At 38.5% G+C, this 16959-nt stretch overlaps 1 protein-coding gene across 1 annotated transcript in view; it reads left to right on the top strand.

The window, feature by feature from the left end:
* Nucleotides 1–16959, top strand: part of LOC117152425 — a 49076-nt gene that overhangs the window by 2098 nt on the left and 30019 nt on the right. The window lies entirely within an intron of this gene.

Genomic DNA, 16959 nt, shown 5'->3' with positions numbered 1-16959 from the left:
ACGAGGGGGGGGGGGAGAGGAGCAACGGTAAAGTCTACCGATCCTTTTTATAGATCTCTACTCTCTATCGAAAATGTTTATGAATCCAATTTCAATACGCGAATAGTAGTAAATTTCGAAAAACGAAAATTAAAAATTTGTTAAGAATGAATTTTTGATAAGCACTTGGCGCTTCTTAGAGTTTTGGGGTAAGAGCCGTGCGGTCCGTAGTAATTCGCTAACCAAAAAGCATCTCTATCTTTCTTGCTCCGTGGCCAGATGCATTAAATAAGGAATAGATTTTTTGTTTTATATATATTATATTTATCGTGGATATTGGTCGGGTCGCTTGTGCCATCGGTTTATCCCCTTATCAATCTATCATTGGTCAAATTGTTTCACGTATTCTGTGGTCATGTCATGAGTGACGTGACAGTCACGTCATAGGCACCTCATAGCTCGATCAGTTTTTCAAACATTCACTCAAGCATTCAACCGAGATCCTTATTAAGCCCTCGACGCAGCCATGAATCATCGTAAGGCTAAATAGTGACGGACTATTTGGCATTATATCAGCATGAAAGTGTGTTGCCGCTAACATATTTGCGCGTGAAATTCCAAAGGGAATGGTGTATGTAGGCTGTAGATGAAGAGAAAATTGAAAGTATCTACTGGACGGTGCTTGTTAATATAAAAATACCAACAAGCGATACAACAATTTCACGAATTACACGCAACTCGATTCTAGAAACGGCCGCGGATATAATTTGAATCGGACCATCCCGTATCACGTTTCATCCTCGACTCGTTAAACGTAACCGCTCGATAACAATCGTCGAGCACGCGATATGCTTCTTCATTCCGATTAACCCCCCGAAAATCCACAAAGCTCCATTAATTATTTCCACCAGCCTATTGTCATCGTTAAACGGCTCGATTATCCACTTTCCACAAAATCAGCGTTCGAAATGTGGCCAATTGTCCGCATTCTTCCGCAAAGTACATCTATTGAATGATTCTCGAACAGAATCATTCCGCCAGTAGCTTCGTGCGATATTCTATGCGCAATGAGTTCATTATCCGATCGACTATTGGTCGTGGTCGCGAAGGGATTGTTCCAATCCCCGCGTCGCAACGAAACGCATTGCCTTTTCAATGAATAGCATTATTTCCGAGGAGAAGTTTACGCTTTGATGGAGCTGGCCGCGCAAAGCCTGGGTAGAGGCGGGTCCAACCGAATTTTCGCCATTGCTAAACGAACGGCAGGGATAGGTTGAAAGGGGTGAAAAGGGAAACAGGAATTAGGCGAATAATCGAGTTTGGTATCTCGACGAACAGACGTTCCTCGATAAAAGCGAATGGCAAGCGTATGAAAAATGGTTTCACTATGGAATCTAATTTTAAGTCAGTTTTTATCAATTTTAAGTCAATGATTTTGCATTCTACACCGAGAACTCGTAGGGTTTGAACAACCCAAATTTCGTAAAAGTAGTACTGAAGCTCTGTAGGCAAAGAGGCAAAAAATACCTATTTCCTATATGTATAACATTTTTTTGTCTTTTATTCTTCATATGTTGGATCAAATTATGAAAATATGATATATATAAACACGTAAAGTTGGAGTAGGAAGTATAATGGTCGAACTTGTCTTCCATTCATGGATTTTAGGATCATTGGTTGAGTGACAATAAAGAGCGTTTCAAATTACACTAGTCGAAATTCTTACTGTTCGGTTTAGAAGTCAAATATTTTGCAATCCCTAAAGCTACTCCCAAATGTTAAAACTTATTCCTTATTTCCAATTTGTTACATTTATTACGCCATTGGCAACTTCTATGCTTGTAATTTCAAACTTGTAAATCATCCATGTTGTCACTTTCATAATACGTAACGTGCACAATATTACCGTCCAATCTATACTGATTTCTGATATTGTAATACGATACGATATAAATTCGTTGTATTCCTGGTACATTGGCGAAAAAAAGAAATTCTCATCGCCTCCAAGATCTAACGGATAGATTTCTACGCGTTATCTATAATGCCAGACCAACCTATCCTCTGCGCGGAACGCACCGTAATATCATCCTAGCACCGGATACTCACAGATTCTTGCCCTTTCAGCATTACTCGCGCGAAACGACAGCTAGCACTCCCAGCATTTGGTTCTCAGTTGGTCTTTGATTGGTCTTCGATTGATCTTCAATTGGTCTTTAGCCGAAAGTGCAAGTGATCTCCTCTGTTTCTTTTTCTCCGATCTTTTACTTCGAACTGACACCGTACAATGCGACGCTTTAACGCCAGTGTTTCCCTTTTGACGGAACCCACGCCAATCACGTAATGGAGGCTTGTTGAAGGGCATCGTGTCTTTTTTTCCTCTGTCTGTCCGTCTCTTTCCCTCTCTTGCGCTCTCTTTCTCATTCTCCATTTTTCTCTCAACCCTCGTACATCCTCGTACATTTTTGCATCGCCGTACATTTTATACGCATCTAACAAGGATACAAATATCAAGTCCCTAAAATCAGGCCGAACATCCACACTTCAGACCCGGAATTTCTCTCTCTCTCTCCCTCTCTCACGCTTAAAAGGGATAATAAAGCGACGTGGTGCCATAAATATACGGGCTGCACCCTTGCGGTCCTTTATCACTTTTGTTAGCCTCGTCGTCTTTGACCCGCGAAAAGGCTAGCTTCTAGCTGGAAATCCAAACTGGCTGGTGTGCCGACCTAATGCGCGTTTTTATCGCTCCACTCTCCAAGTATCGGTACCTTTTGTCGGACGATCGATTGGTTTAGATCGAGAGATACGATTTCGTTGTGTCGGTAAAACTGAATAGCGTAAATCTGTTTAAGATCGTCTCTTAGATTTGTCTCTTAGTCTTTTCTTTTTAAATCGTGATCAAGCATCTTTCAAATAATTTTAGATGTAACAATATATTATATGCATAAGATAGCATACTGTAACAAGTGAATATGGATTATCATCGTAAATGCTACTTACCATATTTAGAAGAATGATAAATTATTGCGTTACTGTTTGTTCGAATGGCTTTTAATAACTTGATAAATTGTTCTCGTGTTAATTAATCATATCCCGTATTTAAATTTCAGTTTCCAGACTGTTACGTCCACTAACATACTAACTTCAATTATAAGAGCCTTGGTCTATCCTCAACGAATATTGTGCCAGTGTATCGCGTCTCTATACGCTAACTCATTGTCGACGATATATATTATAAGCAACGGTGTAAATTAAGTGGAAAAATATATAATTTATAATTTTGTGAATCACAATGTTATACAAACTGAATCACCCCTATTATCTTAACGGTAATCAGGGGATCGATCAACTCGTGGTGTCGGTTATTATAATCGTAACGGGAATTTACGACTCCCGTTGACGTCTCTCCTCGCGATTGCGTCTCCCCGCGATTGGTCGAAAATTCACAGACATTTGATAGCTTAAAGATCCTCCTCACAGTGAAATTTTCCATCCTTTAAATCGATCGATATATTTTCTTCGTGTTATCTAAAGATTTCATAAAGTTTAGTAAATTGGCAGCTTATTATTTTGTTCAAAGCTTAAATTCTTTAAATCTAAATTAGCGACCGGTTTTCATTCGATATTATATGCATTTTGGTTGAAAGTATGGTGGTATCGTAAGATGGCATAAAATTTGCTATTATATTCATTTGGCTTTAGATCTAAATTAGTGCAACTTTTGACTAACTCGTACGTAAATCACCTTGTTACCATGTTACTTGAAAGCTAACGACGCGGCAAACGACCCGACGTTTAGGCGTCTTCTGTAAATTAGCAAGTTACACTTACATGTCGCTTCAAGTTTCTTTGCCGATCTAAATTTGAGTGTTTATGATCGATACCGACGAGATTCTTTACGTCTGAATTCACGTTGTTGTTGATAAAAGTTCCTATGTTATTTGCCAAATTAGAATCTCAGACTGGTTGTCTGCAATTTTTCTTTTGGATGTATTCGATGAGAAGAGAGGAGAACAGTTGGTAAAAATTTGAACAATCCGATTTTCCCACAGATTATTCTGTGATACGAGAAACTCGCATGGGAAAGATTAGATCGAGGGGAGCCGATGTTATTTAGATCTAGCTGAGTTTTATTATACATAAATGATGAAAATGTTAAGGATATCTTCGGATAAGTGAGAGCTTTACTTTTAATATAACTACACGTAGTTTCTTTCTTTTCAAAAATGAAATTCCTTTCTTACAATGTTTCTTATGCTTCGAGCATAAAATTTCTTCGTATCTTTTTATTAGAAAATAAAATATACGTATATAAAGGGACCCACAAATAACTGAACGTAGCAGTTTTTCGCGAGATTTTATGTTAATACGTACATGCGTATGTACATGCCCATCATCTAATACATATCTACAGTGATAAGGGTAAAAACAGAGAAACGATTATACTAGCAAAGTCAACTAATTGCATTCTGGATCTGTTTTGTAAATTTTCCCCATCACTCATCGTAATCAGATAAATTTTCTACATACGTACGTACCAATAATTAAGAGATAATTACGAACTAAATTAAGTTGGATTTGGTATACGAATCATTTATATTCTGGCCATCGCATAAAGCATTAATCCTTTTCGTATTAATTTTCTCCGATTAAGCATCTTTTCAAGGAAATGACGGAAATGGATTTGAAGAAAAACAAATAACTTCGTAACACCTTTAAACCCAACAACATAATAACGTAATGCTAATTATCGGCTGTTAACGAGCATGTAGTTAGGAAACGTAGACATACATATGTATCGTAATAGAATAAAATTCAACAAACCATATTTAAATGGCTGACTTTTTGATAGCAAAGTGCCGTATACACGATGTTAGTTGGCTATTCTACAAATTATCATAATTTCCTTAAAAGGCCGGTCTTTGTTTGTTTCCTTGTCAGAAAACTATCATAAAGTCTCTAACGATCTTCTGTAGTCCAAATGCTCGTTGCCGCGTATAACGGTTCTCGGTATCTTGTAATGCCGAGCTTTGATCTCGCGAGATCACCTATCATCAGTGACCAGTATTTTTACCTCCGTTCAAGGGGTTAGGTCAGGTTAGGTTAGGGTCGCGCTACAGAGCCACAGGCAGAGGGTAAACGCAAGTTAGTTGTCCTTTAGAAATAAGAGAGCTCGTTGTTAATCGTTATCCGGTAGTTGCTAGTCGTTCTACTTGGTCGTCACTCGTCAGAGTCGACGCTCGTAGCCATCGCTCGTTCTAACTGATAGTCGCTTATTGTCTCTAGTTTCTACTTGCAAAATCCAACAAACGCCGAGCAAAGAGATTATGATATTTATGGCTGCACCGGGTATAATACTGTTAAGCCCGCGTCGCAACGTCAATGCGACCAGAGGGGATGAAAATACGCATGGACGTGGTCGTTCGATATATCCCTTTGCAGGTGCACTCACGACACGGTTAATTTCGACGAAAAGTCAGCTTACGAAGGCGTTAGGATGTTTAAGAGAAGAATCTTACGACAAAGTGATATCTTTTTTTCTTTACACGAGTCAAAAGTATAACGTTTTAAAGATATATTTTTGAAACCTTGAGGATAATTTTGTGCAGCACTATATATATATATACTATGTAGTAGTAATAATTCTAAAAGCATAATATTCGTAAATCTGATTTTCCAATTTGCAGCCATACTTTATGGTACGGTCATCGATTTCTTCCCGAATGTCATGCGTCACCAATGTAGTCGTAAAAATCGTAAAAGTCGTAAAATTATAATTCGCAGGGGATCCGTGAATCTGTTGGCTTGTACATCATTGGGTCGCCGCCGATAGGGCCAAATAGCTGCATAATCTAGACGCAACGAAGATACGCGTGGGCACTTTGAAAGACGAGTACAACCTGATTCTGTTATCATAGAGCATCGTTTTGCAGATCTGAAGATTTTTCTAAATAAAACATACGACCCGAACGTTCGTCTTTGTTAGCCGTATCGCTGTATCAAGGGATAGAGCAATCCTCGTTTCCCTGGTGTAACAAAGCTATCCTGTGGGTGCGAAACCTCGTCGAGCACGGTATCGTGAAGTTTCTCGAGTAGTGTAAAGTCTAAGGCGTGGGTTTGAAGCGAAGAAAAAAGTTGAAGCGGTCCAGTGTCCGTAGTCTTAATTTTTAATAGCGTGTGTTCAGTTTAATGGAAAGGCGCGTGTGCGTTCGTTACATGTGCCAGCCAGTTCGTGAAAAGAACCAGATCCACTAGAGGAAACTTGGAAAAAATTGGACGTGGGTGAAAGGTGAAGTAGAATTTTTTTTTCGTCGATAGTCGTAAAATTCTAAAGCTTCGAATATTCCTCAAAAAAGATATATCTAACAAAGGAAGTGTCTCGTATTACCGTTTATTATTCATTTATTATCTTAATTAGACAAGCAGAGGAGTATAGAAATGTACTAAACAGATATTTATTCTTACTTTGATGAAAAATTCGTACTATCTCGAAAGTGACATTAAACCTGATAGGTCTTCTTCGTGCAATCTCTTCCTCTCTTCCCAAAGATTGGACCGGAAGTGCTCGAACGCAACAGCAGCAAAGGTCGAATAGCTCTGCTATTCGTTCCACAATCGTGTTTCGCGGTTTCCCAAAATTATAGTAATTTTTCACTGTCTTCGGAGCACCTTCTCAAAGTTTCCCTTGTACTGCACTTTTCTTCGAAAAAGAAACTAATTCTGTGAAATCTTACTACACAGGATATTCTCTTCGAGCAGAAAGACGAGACGAGGGTCGCGTGAAATTGACCCTCTTATAATATAAACGCTTCTTTCACTGTGAAGCATTCCAGTGTCCAAGACGACGTAGCTTTATGCGATACGTTTTGCCCTTCTATGCACGGTAATGATTGCAAATATTTCTCGGAATTATTGAAAAAAAATCTTCTTTAACAAGCCTAAGAACTCTATAAATGAAAAAAATTCCACACAAGAAATGATACGAACAACCGATTTCTATTTCCCTATAAACAAACTACTTCCTTGTTGCTAGATTGTGATAGTACGTGCACTCGACTCGAAAGTATAATAGCTAGGCACGCGTGGGAGCTTTGTAAATCGACCCTGGTCAAATGGCTGGACGGACACGGGAACGTCGACTTTTCGAAATTCTCTGTCTAAGGACCTGGCCTAAGTGTCTGGCCTTTTCGAGTCTGAAGAGGTCTAACAAGTTTCGTGGATGTAGCAGGATTTCCAGCATTTGCATATACGTGCCGCACGTCGATGCGCGATGCCGCCCAATTACTGAGAATCCATCGTTTCCTTCCGCAACGTTCAATGAAATCCAAGAATCTCCGGCCTCTACTACACTCTAAAAATCTTTCCTCTTTTCTAAAGCATTTTGCATCTTTGTACGATTTCTTCCTTCGTTTCGTCTATGTTCGGGATTTGGAGTGGCCGTCTGGTAATTACCGCGATGCTTTATGTGAACCAGATGCAATCCACGGGCAGGACGACCGTCAAGGGTCTACGCTACTTTAGTGCGGACCCATCATAAACGTAACCCATAAGATACGTAACTTCTTTATTTTATGGTACATCTCAGGAAGACCGGAAACGCGGGTTTTCCCCAAGTGTAAGGTCACCCGCACGCGATCCTTCATTAGGGCGGCCAGCCCATCCTTAAACATACGTCTTTACCCAATGATCAGATAGGAACCGACTTGAGACACACCCACCACGAACTTTTCTCTACGAAAGCAACATCACCAAGGATCACTTTTGCACGAGTATTCTAAGAGTCAACATATAACAGTATTCAGTCAGTGACAATTATATTTAATAGTATAACCAGTGAACTAAAAGACAGTTGTATTCAGAGTATTGAGTGGAATAAATAAGGTGAACTAAACCTCGCTCTTTACATTTATTATAATCCTCCACCTTGGTCGCTAATAACGTTCAAGGCTCGCGATACCAACCGATCAGTTGTGCCTGACTGGTCGCTAGTTAGTTGAGTGTTGCAACAGTCTATATCATAGTTGTTGTATACAGTTCATATAATTGACACGATAAAGAGCTAGATTGGACTGACACAGTGCTTTTTATAGAAAATGATTTACATGTATATCACGAGAGGAAATGAAAGGAACCTACCACGTATATTAATTTATACTTACTTGTGTTATGGTAATAAGTGGAAAAATATCACATCCCGACCCAATACGCTTCAAAATGCGCCGAATTTCGAGAATAAAAAAAGTCGAGGCGAAAAGAACTCTGAAAGATAGAGCCTAAAATTGTTGTCTATTTTGCGCGCTCTCAGCGGGCAGCTTAAAAGTAGCAGGAGATTCTCCGTTCCACTCGAGGGATTCGCACTTTCATGTCCAACTATCGCGTCCTTGGTACACGAATACGACACAAATCCGTCACGAATTCTTGGCAACACGCTAAAGGCGTTCCTCGGATCAGAAGAGTACGTACGTGTGCGAAATCTCAGAATCCTACGGATTCCCTGTATAAAAACACGCGAGACATAGTAAACCGGGCGTTCGATTTCGGATATACCGCGAAGGAAATCGATCTTGTGCAAATGCAGCTTTTGTGCCAGTACATTCTTCGGCAAGTCAAACGAAGCTATAAGAGAGATCTAGCAAGCTCCTTCCGATACGCGTTCCTTTTCAAATCGTACTCTGAGCTTCGATTTCCCTATTTCTTCTTTTATGCTTTTACGTTCTCTCGATTATCGCAGTTGTTTTATGGAATGTATTAGTACGAAAGAGAGCTCAGAATTATGATACGCGTATTTGAGGCAGGGCATTTCTGTTGCCAAGCGGTAGTTTATTATAACGTTATAAATATCTCGATTTCCTTAAATTTCATACGATTGTAGCTGCTATCTGATCTAGCTGAAAGAAATAGCGACAAAAGAAAAGTCGAGCGAATCTCCTTTACTAATGTAAAACGATTAAACAAAATTTTCATATAATACGTTATTATATATGTTATTTCGTCATCGTGATAGTTTCAAGTCTCTATTTTCGTCTCTGCTGCAAGAATCTCGTGTTCGTTCACATGTTTGATAAGTGGACCGTGCAAGTACGTCACGGTAGCTTTTGTTATAAAGGGAATTTTAAAAATTCTTTCTCCAACATCAGCATTTAGGGATACTTTGTCGTATATAGGTATGTACGTAGAATTTCTTCGTATTAGAATTTGCTGTTAGAATCAGGACACACAGTAATCGCGTACTCTCTTATTTTCGAGTCCTGAGGTATCGTAACCACAAAATCTTATTTCATGGAAAATAAATCACGGTAAAAATAATTTTGCAAGTCAGAATGCATCTGATAATTTATCAATATTTTCTATTCTCCTACTTTGTTTAATATTAGCAATTAACCAAGCAACGACGAATCTTATCGTCTCTTGCCAAAAATGTATCTCCACAAATATCTTTTACGAATCAAACTCGATAATTCATTGCGGTTATCTTCTCTCCCATTTCAACCAAAACTCTAAAATAAATGAATTACTTTTGAAATTAATAATTTTCCTGTGTGCTGAAAAAAATCCTCTTTGAACCGTTGAAAACGTTATTTGTTCGGTTTCGTTGGAAGAAGCAGCTATAAGAGTTTCGTTTATTAAAGCCAGACAAATGGGCGTGTGCCGCGTTCAGGCCGCTGCAGGGACGAAAACGTATCGACGCGACGGTCCCCGGTCGGCATGAGGACTTTACTTTACAGCTTACGGAATAGACGAAAGAGGACGACACAGAAAGTTCAATCTCCCGGGAAACGAGCGCGACCTAGTTTCCCGTTGCCGCTTTGACCACGTGACATTCGCGCTTCGTATGTTTCTCAGTTCCTCTGTCTGTATTTCTGCAGAAATCATTGCAATATGTCATGCTTCGACTTCGATTCGTCAGGCTTTGCTCCATCATGCCATTTAAACACGATCACCTTCGCTAATCTTGAGATTTCTCCTGAAATTCAATACCGTATCTTAAATACTATATTCCTTAGATCCTATCTGTGATTGGAATTTGATAACAGTCCATTCCCATTTCGATAGTTAATTTTCTAGAAAAGAGGAGAATTTTCATATCATTCTTTGTCATTTTCATTCTCAATTTTCAACATTTTTATTCTTTTCATAATTAATTTTAATATACTTTTTATCATTTTCATCAATTTTCATCATTTCCGTTTTGCATGTAATAAACGAGATTTTTTGCAATAATGAACGCTTCACGTTATTGAGATTCTAACTATTAGTTGAAATGTTTTAGCCGCTCAGGGCCACGAGGTTCCCTCCCTTTTCGATAACTGAGATTTCACCGTTTGTTTCAAAAACGTGGGATTTTAAAAAATGAAATTGTTTTTTACACATTCCAGTCCCCGAGATATCGAAAGAAGTCGCTCCGATCATATAGACTTGGATCATTAATTAAAAAGAAAAGAAAAAAATAATAGATTTTATCGAAATGATTCGACGCAAGCCTGATATATCTCCTCGTTAGTTTATCCCAATTCGATACTACGAATCATAATTGCTCCTACATCTTGTTCGAACTTTAGTATCCCCATCTATGCTTTTTCACCTCTGTCAGATTTATTGCTTCGATTTCTCCGATTCTACGTTCGCCAAATCTCTTCCAGATATACTAGCGTATAAATATACAATAGCGTTAAAATCTCTATATTGTTTCAAATTTGGTGTGAAATGTTACGAGATGTACTTCTTCTTTCCACTAAATCTGTTTCTGGTTAATTCCTTTACAGTTACATTCTATGTATTTTATCAGTGTTTAACGTGAAAAAGTAATTGTTAACACGCGAGATTCCTCCTTTTGAATTTTTGTATATTTTAGAATGAAAGAGAGCCTGACCCAATCTATAACACCTCGTTCGTACAACCATTAAAAATGATTGACATTGATCAGCAAATTCGACGGAGAAATTACTCTGAAATGATATACTTATTGTTACGAACGATGAAAAAGAAACAGCGAACCGTGGCACTTTGCGGGTTAGAGTAATATAAATTTTCATACTATTTAAAAAGGGCCTAACAATATCGTCGATAGCCGAGAGCTTCATTACGAGTACGGTAGAAGGAAATTGGTGGAACGAGATTCTTGTAGTTGACTGGAGATCTGCATAGATTAAACATCCGGAACCTACTAATCTCTTTAAGGATAGATCTTGATAATACAAGAGGGGGAAAAAAAGTTTCTTCAAGATCTACTTGTGAATCCATTAGCTGCACTATCTTGTATCTCGACTTGTACGAATCGTTAAAATTAATTCGAGCCTTTATGAATTAATTTGAGAAAGCTATTGCGTTAAATTGGGATTAACATTATAACGTGTATAATTAATACCTATATACATACGTACGTATAAGTTTATTTTTATTAAACAACATCCTTTGCAATTTAATACCAACTGTAAGTGGAAGCTCGTTAATGTAAAATATATTCATCCATATTTGATAAATCAAATTTGTGGAACAATATTTAGTTTACAATTGGCGTCGTCACATCGAAGACAATATCAGTAAAACAAATAAGAACTTTTAAATGTATAAATAATCTCATTTACATATTTTGTATATCTAATTGTCATTCGAATGATCAAGTATCTTCTATAACGATGAAATATTCCTCATAACTGCCCAATAATGTTAGTTTAGCACCATTATCGCAAAATTTCCGATACATCCCACTAAGTACTACCAAAACCAGTAAACTAAGTAAACCAGCCTCGTGCCTAAACATTTACCAATATTAGATTTTGTTTCAATTATTCCGATTTCTCCAGGGCGTGCCAAAGGATTCACGAAATCTCGGTGATTAGCTCGATGATTAGTTCGATGATCAATCAATGTTCAAGAACTTCTTATCCCGAAATGTTCGTAGATTTTGTCAAATTGAATAAAATGAAAAAATAAATTAACCTTCGCGCTCCAGATGGACACGATCTCCCCTGGAAAGCATTAAATCACCGGTGGAATCGTTTCTGGCACGAGTTTCTGTTTTTCAACCCCCTCGCCACGGTTACCGCCGACCCTTATCGGTTCGACGAGCCGCAAGTTTCGTTGGAAATTCGATTATCAGTCGGAGATTCTTCTGCTCGAACGGTTGGCTAAAGGGAATTGAAACGGGGTGGTGCGGCGGTGGTTGAATGAAAATCAGGGACGCGCGTCACGATACGCTAACCTATTAGCCTAAAGTAATTTCCGTTTAATTTCGTAGCTGACGAGCCGGTAAGCTTTCGCTTCTCCGCAGTACCCGTTTAACGAGCTTTTAATACCGAATACCGGGTGCTAATAATGTCCGGATAATGAGACTTATTTCTCTCGTTGCACGGGCCTTTGTGCGCCATATGCCGTCGTCGATGATAAATCACCTGATTTCCACCACTTTGGCTTACGCGTTTTGATATGTGCGGTGTTTTACCGTTGCTCGACTGTTGCTCAATTGTTGCTCTACCATTGCCTCCACTGTTTCTCCACTGTTGCTCCACTGTTGTTCGATTCCGTGTACATTTTCTAATTCGCTTTCGTCCACTCCCTATAGAATCACTATGAAAACTTCTGAAATTTTGTAGAGAGTACCGACGAATCACCGTCAGTGCATATGACTTCCTGTTTCAATGGTATATTACATTGTTTCTTAAAACGTTCGAAACCTTTTTATTAACTCCAAAACAATACCACATGAAATTTCAAAGACTACAGCAGTCTCGACACATAATTACATTGCTTTAATTCGATTCAGACACTTGACATGCTACGAAATCTCGTTGCAACGAAAATCTTGCAAAATCGATAGCTTCTCAACGATCCACGCTCCTTTATCAACTGCCTGTCATTCGTCGGTAATTGCTAGCTCCCACGTGCGTGTTACGGTGACAAAAATATACAGGAAAATACAGAAGAAACGGAGAAATGCGATTCGATCGATCGACTGCTCTCGAGCCGAACGACGTTAACAGGCATCGAAAATTCACATACGTCAAGGAATAAAATTATCAAGTCAGAAAGGGCGGACTTATTCCGAAAATATCCTCGTTTCGTGAGCTCGAGTCGGAAAAGTTCCAAGGTTGCTGAAAGATGATCGATCGCAAGAAAGGAGCACGTAACTAATATCGCGAGATCAAGGAGGTACGAACGAACAAATAGGGGTTGAACAACGGTCGAAAACCGGCTGATAGTTGAGAAAAAAGAGTCTTCACATCGCAGGACGCCGCACGTCGCGTACTTTTTTTTTTGTAAAACTTGACAAAACTTTCGGCGATACTTCTGAACGTTCATTCTTTTAATTTTTTCCTTTTGTCAACGGCTCTTCCGTTTTTCTGACGCGAGCCTTTCATAGCCTGTCGGAAGCCGAAACAAGGCTAAAACGCGAAATAATGGTGACACCGGATACGAGGCGTTTCCTCGAATATTCCTGCTTCGTTGCAATTCGATCTTCGCTGGTTCGTTTTGTGGACAAGGCTGAAACCTTACTAGTTTGATTTAACGATAGGTGGATTCCGTGGAAATATGTTTTACGCTCGAAATTTGGCAAATGCGAAGATTGCACTCTGACATTATATTATCGCCAGAATATGTCTAGAATCTTTTGCGACAGATGCGACAGTTTGGCATTTCTGGCAGTGATTCCTTATTTAATTATTTTTAATTCGTCCCAACATCCGCTGTATAGGTAACCCTTTAGATACATACGACAATTTATTCCAATTATAGAAAACTGAACTTTTGACATTGTTGAAAAAGACGAGTAGCTTTTCCATACGTTACAGTTATTCCATACACGACAAAAAGTCATCCTATAAAGTGAATCACGTGTTATTTAATATATATACGTCAATTCTATGATCCTATTAAACTTTTCCTAAATTTGTCCAGTTAAATTTTCTTCCAAGTTCAGTTTAATAAATAATACCTCTGCATCTTTTCGCTCCGCATCGTATCGAAAGAAATACGACAAAAATTCAGAGACCTAAGAAAGATGATAATTCTAATAAAAAATCGGTTTATTTCTGTACGTTCAACCTTATTTTGCACGCCATAAATATTCATTCGCCGTCAGGTTTATTATACACGAGTTAACTCGTTATTAATCGACGTCGAGTCACGACGCGGCGCTGGAATTCATTAGCGACTACCGGTTCCTAAAAACATGGCCGCCGACTTGGAGCTGGGCCGCACGAATCACGCCAAAGTCGACGAGAGAAATAAAGGGAAAAGGAGGCCGGATAATACGTAGGGAGTAGCCGGAAACGATCCAAGACTCGGTGGTTTATAAACGGCGCGTCGAGGCAACGAAGAAAGGGTGGTTAACTTAGAGTAAATTTTCCAGAATAATTTGAAAGATCCACGGGATTAGCAACTTGGTCGTTCGTTTCGATGGACATATTTTAACGTATTCTTCGTTACTCCTTGTTCTTTCTTTTTCTTTCTTCCTCTTTTTCATTTTTTCTCTTTCTTCTTTTTTTGAGGGGGGGGGGGGCGGATTAAGCTGCAATTCTCTCGAGAGGAATCGACGAGTCGAAATGTCAAACGATATCGGTGTTAGAAACGAAAATTTTTAGTAAATATAATAAAATGCGTTTTATCATCTTTGAATTTTTCTTTGTAGATTTCAAGGCGGTATAATAAATAAACGGTGTACAATTTTTGTTTCGATCGTTTAAACTTACTTGCTTGTAATACATTTTTCAAGATTCTTCTTTCACACCGATTTCGAAGAGAAAGCTCAAAATAAAAATTGATCAAGAAAACTGATCAGTGAACCATGTAGCAACGAAATTTTTTGTCTCTTACAATTTGCAACGCTTGGCGTTGAGCTTCGTGTTGGACGTTTATTTTAAGAGTTGAACTTTAAGAATGGAATTTTCATACAGCAGAAAGAAAAGTTGACCAGACTATAAGAGGAAATACCGTGAAAGAATCCCTTATTTCGAATGGCGCTCTTTTAAATGCTTGTCTCTCGTTCGTTTGCGACATCTATTCTCGAAAACCAAAGCTCTTCGACCCAGCGAAATATCATTTTGCTCCGGAATAGCCAATTTGCATTTTTTATAAGAAAAACGTAATAATCACAGACGGCGTGTTTTTAGTAACTCCAACACCTTTTTCGACTGTTAATTAATATATCGAAAATGACCAATCAGCAGTCTGGAATCACCGATAGTATACGTCCTTTTTTTTTCTAGATACGAAGGAATACGTGTTTAACAAATAATTCTTTGAAGGGCGAATAGCTTTAGTCGTTTATAATTCATCTCGCTTCTTGTTACTTTCATTCTATCTTGCTCGCCCACAAATTGTTAATATTATTAATATTATTGCTAATATTAGTAATGTGGTTTCTCACGCGTTTCCTGTGCATCGTGGCAGCCAAACATCAGGGACAATTAACGATCGCGGCCGAAACTTCCTGGAACGTTTCTAGACAGAGCAGACGCTAAATTACCGTGTTATTTACAAGAGAAAAGCGCTTTCACGTATTCTACGTATTGTACGTACACTAAACGCATCCCTTGATAACTTATTACGATCGTGTACATATTATTCGTATTAGAAAACCGCAAATACCAGGGCTTATCGTCCATCGTCACAATGTCAGACTGATAAAAATGACACGCTAATACAATACGATATAACGTGGTTAACAGACGATAATGGCGTCAGACGACGACCGACGTTGCGTGTTTCGTAAGAATATTTCAACGTGGAGAAAGATTTTCCGAGGAAAACTTGCCACGACCGCATCTTAAAGCCCGAACATTGTGAAAACCAAAGTGGTCGAAACGAGTTACAGAAATTGCTGGAATACATATAGAGAGACATTGCATTTGTTGACCTATTCAGATACATTTTTCTGCAAACTGTGCTAAATATTCCTTTCCTAATTTGTTACCAAAAGTATTTGAACGCGTGCCATGGAAAACTTTTATATCCATATTATATGCGTAATCATGTTATCGTACGTTCATCGTATTAAATCGTATCGTTACTGCACGCGTAATAATGTTGATATCTCTGACGTTAAAAGTTTTTAGTGGGAACAGAAGAGAATAGAAACATTTTAAACCTGCAGGATATATTCACTTGTATCGATGATGCGCAGCGTTCGAAACGCGGCTTCACAGCGTCGAGGAAAAAAGCGATTCAAAACTCTTAGTTGGTGGCTCGTAAATCACGCTGAGGAACGCACGGTCCGGACGCGATAAATCTACGCGAGAATTTTTAATCCGTGGAAAAATGGAATGGCACCGAGGAACACCGTCGAGAAAATAGGAAACCGAGTTGCTTCGAGTGGGAATAGTTTTCGTGGTTAGGATCTAGAAAGGTCTGGAGAAACTTCTTCTCGATTATCGACTTATATCGATAGCCTTGCCGCATCCTCGCCGAGTTAAAAAGCCTTTCGTTTTTTAAATGTGAAACCTTCGTTGACGACTGTTTTATAAATTTACGCACATATATGTTTATTCTAAAAAATATATAATTCTTAGCTATACATATTACACAATTCCACTGTTCACTAATTTTTTTATTTCATTATATATGTCGGAGATGAAAGGACACCGTAGCCTTCCCCTGGAACTTCGGGAAAATCCGTAAAATCGTAATTAAAGTTTACAGTTCTAATTAAACAATTCGCCGTCATTCTGTCCAATTGTACTTGTTTGCGATTTGTGATAATAAACTTGGGCTCAAGGCGACCATTAGTCGCCGAACGTAGCCGCGGTTGTCACGTAATTTTTAAGGTTGGTTGGTGAAAATAAAATATAGTTGAGTCGTAACACAACTATTAACTTTGTTTTAATCAACCTTTATTATGAATTCAGCAATCACAATGTAACACGCACTGAATTAACATAAATCACAATTCACTCCAACCACGTTATGTAAGACTTAGTTACAACAATACATTAAGTACGCGACTTATAAGGGTAGAGACCGATATAGATATGTTGACTATTC

This window comes from Bombus impatiens, unplaced genomic scaffold (assembly GCF_000188095.3).
Source record: "Bombus impatiens unplaced genomic scaffold, BIMP_2.2 scf_1587, whole genome shotgun sequence".
NCBI classification, from domain to species: Eukaryota; Metazoa; Arthropoda; class Insecta; order Hymenoptera; family Apidae; genus Bombus; species Bombus impatiens.
The sequence above is the reverse complement of the archived record's forward strand: the minus strand, read 5'-3'. Positions and strand labels throughout refer to the sequence as shown.